The sequence below is a fragment of the Abramis brama genome, assembly GCF_963993115.1.
Source record: "Abramis brama genome assembly, chromosome: 8".
NCBI lineage: Eukaryota > Metazoa > Chordata > Actinopteri > Cypriniformes > Leuciscidae > Abramis > Abramis brama.
The window spans coordinates 3,633,178-3,643,478 of record NC_139970.1 but is presented as its reverse complement, the minus strand read 5'-3'; positions in this window follow the sequence as shown (position 1 = coordinate 3,643,478).

The following is a 10,301-nucleotide window of genomic DNA, read 5'->3' as shown; positions in this document are numbered from 1 at the left end:
GACCCCTCCATGATTTCTAAGTGGGAGAACTTGCAAAATAGCAGGGTGTTCAAATTCTTATTTTCCTCACTGTATATATATATATATATATATATATATATATATATATATATAATGAACACCAGGGTTGTTGTGCCTTGTAGGCATATAGGCTATGTGCAGTGCTGCATAAAATAATAATAACAATAGCCTATAGCCGGCGGCCTATAAATCATTAAAAAGGAACACTTCAGTAACACTACACTAGAGAAAAATAATTGATTATCATATGTTACTTCAAATGTTAACATTCGATATGACGTTATGAAATAAGATTGGAATAAAATTATGAAGCCTAATGTTTGGCGCGTTTTGCTTTTCAAACGCACAGCACGAGTGACTCAAACTCACAGTGCTTGCAGAGAACAAGCGATCGAGCCGCTCCAAACTATGAAACATTGTTACCATATTATGTAAGGGTTAATGCCCGACGAGGTGTCCATTGTCAGGTATTAATGGGCGACGGCGAGGCGTGAACCGTCCAACGCGCAGCGGAACTAAATATAAACATTAGTTTATATTTTAATACAATATATATATATATATATATGTGTGTGTGTGTGTGTGTGTGTGATACAGTTTAAGAGAATACTAAATTAATTAAAAGAGTAAAAAGATGATACATAGATAAACTTCTCATCTGGCATCTGGAAAAACACGATTTTTCCCTAAAATCGGACAGGAGGAGCTTTAGGAGCCTTAACCTGGGGTTTACTAGGGGATTAAGATCCGGGGAGTTGCCTGGCTGCAGATCCAAAATTTCAATGTAATGAACGCCGAGCCACTTCATTATGATGTGATGTGACTTGACATGAAGGTCAAGTATGGTAGCCCATACTCGGAATTTGTCCTCTGCCTTTAACCCATGCAGGTTAGTCCACACACACATTAGGAGTAATGAACACACACCATGTCAGCCATTTGCTGCGGCACCCAAGGAACAATTGGGGGTTAGGTGCTCAAGGGCATCACAGTTGTGTGTATTGAGGGTGGAAGAGAGTGCTGTTCATTCACTCCCCTACCTACATTTTGCTGCCGATATTGAGAATCAAACCCATAACCTTTGGGTTACCAGTCTGACTCTCTAACCGTTAGGTTAAGCCTGCCCCAATTATCACTCTTGTCTTGTGACATGGTGCTCCATAATGCTGGAAAATGCACAGATCATTACCAGATTGCTCCTGGATCGTTGGGAGAAGTTAATGTTGCAGGAAGTTTTGATAACATTCTTTATTCCTGGAAGTGTTTTTGGGCAGAATTGTGAGAGAGCCCATTCCCTTGAATAAAAAAGCAACCCCACACATAGATGGTCTCAGGATGCTTCACTGTTGGTACGACACAGGAATCATGGTAGCGTTCACCTTTTCTTCTCCGGACAATTGATTTTCCAAATGTCCCATACAGTTGGAAGGGGGCTTCATCAGAGAAAATAACTTTGTCTGCTGTCTAACCCTTGTACTTCCAACATAATTTCAGTCAGTCCTTGATTTTTTATAGAGAAGTGGCTTCTTTGCTGCCCTTCTTGACACCAGGCTGTTGTCTTGGTCCAGTCTTGGACTCACTGTGTGTGCAGATGCATCACACTCACTTGCTGCCAATATTGAGCATCTCTGCACGGGTGGTGATATGATTCCATAGCTGACTCCTCAGGAGGAGATGGTCCTGGTGCTTGCTGGACACTCTGGGACATCCTGAAGCCTTCTTCACTGCAGTTGAACCTCTCTCCTTGAAGTTCTTGATGATCCAGTAAATTGATCTTTCAGGTGCAATATTATCTGCAGCAATTTCCTTGCATGTGAGGCCATTTCGATGCAAAGTAATGATGGCTGCACGTCTTTCTTTTGAGGTAACTACTGCCAACACAAGAAAACAATGATAGGAAGCACTTCTTCCCTCCTTTTACAGCAATCAGTCTGCTCGTATGATCCAATCAGAATGATAGAGTGATTTCACCTAACTAGTTTAATAATTAATAATTTTAATAATTGATTGAAACGTATCAATTGCTGTTTAATAATTGATTGAAATGTAGCAAACTGGTGTAAAAGTGATCCACTGGAGCCAAGTGTAAATGAGAACCCAACTGGCAGCTCCAGTAGTAATGAAAGGATTTATCCTGAACTCTGCTATGGAAACTAGCATGTATAAACCGTAATTAAACAATTTAATAATCAATTAAAAAGGAATTTATACCTGTATTATGCTGGACCAGCGTGGTTTGAAAAATGGATGGATGATTGATTCTGCTGCGGTGCCCTCTACTGGCCATCAAAAATCATGACGTCCTCTTCCCAACCTGAGCAGAATTAAGAGGAAAATGTGATGGTTTCCCCATTGTTCTGCGTTTTACTGTTCGCTGCCCCGCTTTTACAGGGGCGGTGGGAATTTGAAATGGATTAGATTCAATCTGGCTTGCTATCGTAACAGCTCTGGTTGTAAGATCAGTTTCTAGTAAAAGTCTCTTACATATTCATGGACTAAGCACATTCTCTACTAACTAATCGCAAATAATTTCATCAGTACTAGCAGCGAACTCAAATGAAACAACAAGCTCTTGCAAAGAAACACCGCACTGTATAGTGTCTCGAGAGGTGTGTGACCGCATTTATGGAAGGCTTGGTGTTCAGCTACTATTTTAGCTTTTGGCACGAATTAGGCTTTCAATGCTGTGTTTTTCTTCCGGCCAGACATGCCCTGTTGCATCAATAACTAGTAAGTAATTTAAAAAAAAATCAGAAGCCATGTACTGAACGGCATAGCAGGGCCAGATAGAAAAAAAAAACCTGTTAGCAACAGCCATCTTAAAGTTAAAGACCCAGCTTTGCGAACCAATGAGTATAACCTCAGACTTGTCACCATTTAGACAAAGAAAATTTCGAGACATCCAATTTTTTTTCTCAGAAATACATTGAGACAGAAAGGCAACAGTCACATTATCATCAGGTTTTGAATGTATGTAAATGTGAGTATCATCTGCGTAAAAATGAAAGTTAAGATCAAGTGATCTTAAAAGTTGACCAAGTGGAAAAATGTAGATGCAAAAGAGTAAAGGGCCCAAAATTGATCCTTGAGGAACACCAGATTTCACCACACCAACCTCAGACCTGCAACCACCCATAGCAACAAACTGCTTTCGATCTGAAAGCTATGACTTAAAATCAGTCTAGTGCAGTATCAGAAACACCAAAAACGGTCCTTGCACACTGAGTCCGAAATTCTCGTCCGAAATTTTCGCACGTTAAAAAATTATACGACCTCACGTTATGTCGATGATGTTAACACACACCTTCCAAAAACTTTCACCCGTTGTAAAAAATTCGGATCAAGTTAAATTTTCTGCGTTTTTCAAGCATTGAAAGGTATAGCATTTTGAGAGGTATTTTGACAATTCAGAGCCACCATACAAGCGAACACCAAAATCCTGAAAAGCGTTTGACAAGTTGATCCCCTTTGTCTCGCAGCACAAAGCACTGTGTGACAAACAAAATGCGGAATACAAAGAGATGGAATATAAAGACAGATTGTGTCAGATGATTGTGTTAGTATTCAGCTTTCTGCAGTTAGTTTAACAAGTATACAAACAGGCAAAAGTTCACTTTTTTGAAAGGGACATGTATAAAATCAGTCTGTATGTGTCTGTGGACTTCTTTTTTAATGGGGCAAATTCTCAATCTAAATGAGCTGGAAATAAAAATCAGAAGGACTTGCTGTTCTTTTCTGCATTTAAAGATATGGTCATAAGATTACATCAGCTCTATGGAATTTGTAAGATGTGTATGTGATGTTTATTTAGCGGAGCTCTGAAGAAGCTGCATAACATTTCTGACAAATATAACTTGTTTAAATGTTTATTAGATATGTAAATGTATAATGTATTATAATTATATATATATATATGACATAGTCATGAAATTTAATCTATTGATTCATGTTCATGGACATGAATTTCCCTTTTTTTTCGTGTCACTCAGCACGACTTTCAATCTAATGTATTTCAACAGGACGTATTTTTCGTGCCTGCACCACGTTTTTCTTTCGAGAGCACAGTATTGTTTTTTTCTCAATTGTTATTCATTTTGCAAACTTTAAGGGCTACATTACTCAACATTTAATCAGGAGATTTTAATCCTTGTTTTATTGCTTTATAATCGGTAGGCTGCTCAACATTGTAAACCATCGTCAGTGCTTCCTAACAGTCAAAATATAGTAAATATATTCTTCCTGAACGCGACTGCAGAGTTGAGTTACGGCTATCGCTTCTAAATGTTGCCGTTTCTTTTCTGAGAAATACCGGTTTTCCATCGGTTTGGTGTGTCAAATCTAACAGTAACTACATTTCCACGAGCCTTATCGACCGTTAGTATGGTGTAGACGACAGATAAAACTGAGGACCCGCTGCCGATTCTCTTTTAATGATATCCTCATCTTTTTTCAACACAAACGCGAAAGTGTGCTTGATAATTCAACAATACTATGTTATGGCCATCAGTTTTATTTGTTTCCAGCATTACCCATGATCATCAGCTTCCGTTGCTATGGAGACGGAGCCAGCCCGCTTTGCAATTGGGTGATTTCTTCAGTGATTTCTCATTGCGCTCAAACCACTTTCAAGGTAAGTTGCGAGGCTCATAAGAGTCGTACGTAACGATCACGTTTTGCTTAAATGCTATAAAAAATGTATGACTTTCTTTGCCATTAGATTCACATGGTTTACACGTTAGGGCAACGAATTAAAGCCCGTCCAAGGTTTCCTCTTTATCAGAAAAATAACCTGTGAAATTAGGTTTGCTAAATGGCTAGCCAACTTTAACATAAGCTAACTCTAGTTATGTAATGATGTCATTTTCTCTCGATCATCGTGGTTCACCCACAAAGTCACTGTAATGTGTCAGTAATAACAATATTATCACTTGGTCTAACGTTATACTGCACATAACGCTGCCTTAAAATCTGGGATGACGAACCCCAGACACATGTTACGCGCCTTAAAAAAAAAAATGTTACGCGCCTTTTAACAGTCGCACAGGAAATAGGAACAACGTGAATCTGTATTTATTTATCCTAAGTATTTATAAGAAAATGGGAATCACTCACTATTAGGGTACACTTTTTAAATCTTATATCAACATAACACTACATAATTAACATTTTCTGTTGTTCTCCCTGCAGATCCTGTCAAACACATCACCTGTCCGAACCTATAGCCACACCTGATTTTCAAAACCCAAAGGCACTTTTAAGAGCCAACCTCTATCTCTTCATTATTTTCTATATCTCACATCCTCTCTGTTCTCAATATCTATATTTCTGTCCATCTCTCCAATCTATATCTTTATCTATCTCACAGTCTTTATCTATTGCTTGTTCTTTTCTCTCTGTCTGTCTTTGTCTACTTGTCTGTCTTATCCATCTTTGTCAGTCAGTCTGTCTGTCTGTCTGTATCTGACTGTTTGTTATAATGCCAGGGGGGTCTACAAAAAAGATCTGCCCCTTTTGTCAGGGCATTTTATTTTGTGCACAAAAGATCTGTTCACATTGTAAAAAGGAGCAGCCTCTGAAGCAGCGCCTCAAGAAGAAGCTTCAGAGGTTTGAGGAGAAGCGAGAGGAATGGGTGGTTGGTCATAAGAAAAACCACAACACTGCATCCATCAAGGATGAAGCCAATATCATGGTACGTACAATTTCATACATGACATTAAACTGTCCAGATCATCTAGGAAGTACATTCAGTGGTACCATTTGTTATTGAGCATGCCAGCGCAAGGTCAGAAAGGCATTATTTTTTGCCAATATAGATAAAGTTGAATAATTTTTTTCAATGATACTTTGTCCTCCCTGTGTCATCAGAACTAATTTAAAAGTACAATTTAACTATCAAATTTGAAGGTAGATGTAATTGTGATTTTTAGTTTTTATTTTAGTGGTAATATCCTTAAGTAATCACATCTTCACCGTAACACATCACAGACCTAAATGATCTACCAGAGCAAAATTTGAACACACAGCAAATATAATTGATACTCAGGAATTCTTGAGTTCATAACAAATACAGGCATGCAATATGACAAAATTACAGGTGCAATATAATAATCGAACTTTCTTATCGGGTGGATGAGAAATAACAAATGAACTGCATTGACAATCTAAAGATTTGTTAAAAATAAAGGCAGAAACTAAGTGATTACATGACCAAATGGGTGAATGCTGCACATATTTACAGTTGACGCGTGCACATTGTAAATGCTACTCAAAGCACTTTACAATGTGCACGCGTCAACTGTAAATATGTGCAGCATTCACCCATTTGGTCATGTAATCACTTAGTTTCTGCCTTTATTTTTAACAAATCTTTAGATTGTCATTGTCCAGTTGCACAATGGTTACATAATCTTATCAACGTAGGTGCAAAACCTGAGCTACTAATGTTACAAAAAGTTACATTGTACTAGAGCCCGACCGATATATCGGCGGGCCGATATTATCGGACGATATTAGGCATTTTCCAAACTATCGGTATCGGCATTTATAACGGCCGATAAATGAATATTTAAAAAATAAAATAAAAGCGGACGAAACACCCTGCAACCATGTTATGAGTGTTGGCGCTGCATAGTTTGTCCACCAGAGGGCACTCTACAAGGAAGACTGCTAACATCAATGAGCTTGGAAATCACAACGAACTTATTCTGCCTAAATAAAGTAATGATTACTGTATTTATAACTAGCATATCTGTAGTTCCAGTCCCTGCATTGTAAAACGTAAGTTAGGCACGCGAGGAGTGAACACTTAGACAGAGAGAAAAAGTATCAAACATAGCAGCTAGCCTGTGCATAAAAGTTAGCTTTTCTTTTACACGTGTGTGAAATCCAAGTGTGCGTTACTGTAGGGGTAATTAACACATTATTACCGAGTCGATCGTTCCCTGGGATGCGTTTTCATGAAAATCGAATGTAAAGAGTTTTAGCTATCTCTAAAAAAGGATGATCTTATAACGCTAGTATATGGGGCACAGAGTAAGTAAAAGTAAATCGCTAGTTAATACCACTAACAAGGCTCAAAATAGCCTCACACTAACACGGTAGCATAATGAGGGTCCTTACATGCAAACCGAAGCATTGAGAACTTTGTATGTAGGGACCCTCATTATGCTACCGTGTTAGTGTGAGGCTATTTTGAGCCTTGTTAGTGGTATTAACTAGCGATTTACTTTTACTTACTCTGCCCCATATACTAGCGTTATAAGCTAACGTTAATCTGTTTTTAGAGATAAAACTCTTTACATTCGATTTTAATGAAAACACATCCCAGGGAACGATCGACTCGGTAACCATGTGTTAATTACCTCACATAATGTATTCAGTGCATCACTAAGTAGTAGATTTTAGAAGGCAGGCAGCAAATGATGATTGAAAATGTTTTTTTGTAGCTTGATGGAATAGATGGATAGAATTAGGAGTGACCTTTGTCTTGTTTAATAATAATACAAATGATGATGATAATAATAATAATATCATCATCATTGATTTTTTTTTTAATTATTACTATCAATATTAATAATAATAGTTGATTTTTTTTGTTCAAAGGACTTTTAGTTTCATATCTTAAGTTTGTATTTTTAATATACATTATATTTATCAGAACTTTAATATATTCTGTTCTGTTGTGACAATAAAGTTAATTAAAAAAATATATATATATTTTTAAACTGCATTATATTATTTTAGTAAGGCTGAGGACTCTTAAAAAACTACGAATAACTAATGTTAGGGAAAATCTGTTCATATTTTGTTACACGTTTCTGGATTTAAAAATATATATATATATCGGCCGATATATCGGAATATCGGATTTTTAAATCACCAAATATTTGTATCGGTATCGGCCTTAAAAATCCTTTATCGGTCGGGCTCTACATTGTACCCTCATTTTCTATAAAGAGTTGGTTTTTGCTTCTACTGTATGAGCCTTTCCTGTTTGCACATACTTGGTTATACAAAAGCTAAACTCACCATCAGGTTAAAATAATAAAATAATAATTAATATTCTTAGTTATTTTTTATGTTGTTTTTCTATTACTTTAAACAGCAAATACACAATGTTGTCATTGCAGCTTGAGAAACTCCATGCCATTGGATACAAGCCAGTTCTGCTTCTTGGAAAGGACACCAGAAAAAGAAAAGAAAACAAGTGTGAAATATTAACCCCTCGCTGCACACTCTCCGCCTATGCCCAGGACTACCTTCAGAAGATAGGTTCATTTTATGAATACCTTTGTGAAGGTGAGATGCATGCACTGTATCTTAAAGTCAGTGTTGAGTATGCAAACGATTTTATTAATGTTTAAATCTTAAAGGGATGGCTCGCCCCTAAAACTTAAATTCAGTCATTCTTTTTTTCTGCTGCTGAATGCTTGTATGATCATAGGCTACTCTATGTGACGACTCTACCAACACTTGTAATGTAGACGCAAATGGGTAGAAAAACATAAAAAATTCACATCTGGCAATTGATTATGGGAATTGAATTAAACTGTTTCAAAACAGTAGTTTCTTGCAACTGCAGATACTCAGACATGTAGATTCTAAGTGTATTGAGCCCCGTTTGTATTAAAGGGTAACTAAACCCCTGGTCAGAGCCTGACTCCACCCACTGGCAATATTTGAAAAATGCTAGAAAAGTGGGCAGACCCCAGCGGAGATAAAGGGGACGAACCGAGGGCGGGGCTGAGCGCGGGGGCGTGCATCTGAGACCCGCAGTGACGGATTAATTGACAGCTGCTGTCAGACTCTAAAATGGAGACTGACTGGAGTGAAGAAAGTAGCTGTGCAACAGAGCTATCATTTGAGGTCGAGGACTTTTCTCCCCCACCTTCACCTGAAGTGGAGGGGGCGAATTGTCTGCGGACACAGGACCAGAACCTTATCAGTTCGAGCCGCTGGCTCAAATTGGGGTCTTAACTCCCGTATCACGATCGGCATCCGACGATGCTAGCGAAGCAGCCGCGCAAGGGAGAATGAGGCCAGTGTCTGAGTGGTAAAACATTAGCATTATGGCTAAATTAGGCTAATACTAATAGCAAATGCTAACGGAACTATAAAAAATTTAAAAACCATGCATTTAGGCTGATTTTGGTATGATTTAGTGTTAATAATTAAGCGAAAAAACATATTCCATGTCTCCCTGTACAAGTACAAATGATTCTGTCTCAACAGGTGCACCTGTGGGCACTGCAGCTCACTGTCCCTGGTAGAGAACGTCTGTTGTAGGGAGATACCCAAGGTAGCTATGAAATATGACAAGAACAGTGTTAAGTCCAGTTAATTCATTTAATAAGTACTATACACAAAACCAGGGTTCATACATAAATAGGTAAACAAAAATAAACAAATTAAAGGGGTGGTTGATTGTGATTTCACTTTTTTCATTTTAAATAGTGTGTAATGTTGCTGTTGGTGCATGAACATTATCTGCAAAGTTGCTGCGCTGAAAGTTCAACGTAAGCAGAGATATCGACTTTTAAAAATCAGGAAGTTTAATGCCTACAAAAACGACTCGAATGGGACTACAACGAGGTACTTCCCGGGTTTTATACGTAGCTAACCCATGCAAAAAAGGGGGCATGGCCATATTTCTGCGGCTTTGTCGAAGAGGAGGAGTTATAGTGGAGAGCTGTAGCCATGCCGTCGAAAGTGTGTTATTTTCACCCAGCTGCCAGGTCTTCTGTGTTCGGGCTTCATACGGACGCTGTAGTTCGTCAACAATGGCTAAAATTTATGTTTGATTATGTTCCTGAAAACTTCAATCGTAATAGCTCTCTGTGCTGCGCATTTTACGGAAGACAGCTTCCAGAATCTCCACGAATTCAATGCCGGATTCAACAAGAAACTGTTACTAAAACATGAAGCAGTTCCAACTTTACAACCAGAGACAGCAGTTGTTGAGCCACAACCTGTAAGTAAGACTTAATAATTTTAAATGTATTTGCATGTATAATTTCAGACGTAATGTTTTTGTTTTATCAAGGACGTAAACAAATGCCAGCGCTGGCTAGTAGCCACTTACACACGTACAAACGCGTACAAACATTTTGAACCTGAATATGTAATTATGTACTAATTTTGTAAATGTATTTTCCATGTATATTTTATGACGATCGATTTGATCAAGAACGTAAACCAATGCCAACGCTATAGCCAGTTAGTTCGATGCTATTTTCTGTGTAAGTTATAAGACAAACGTGTATGAAGTTAAAAAATATATA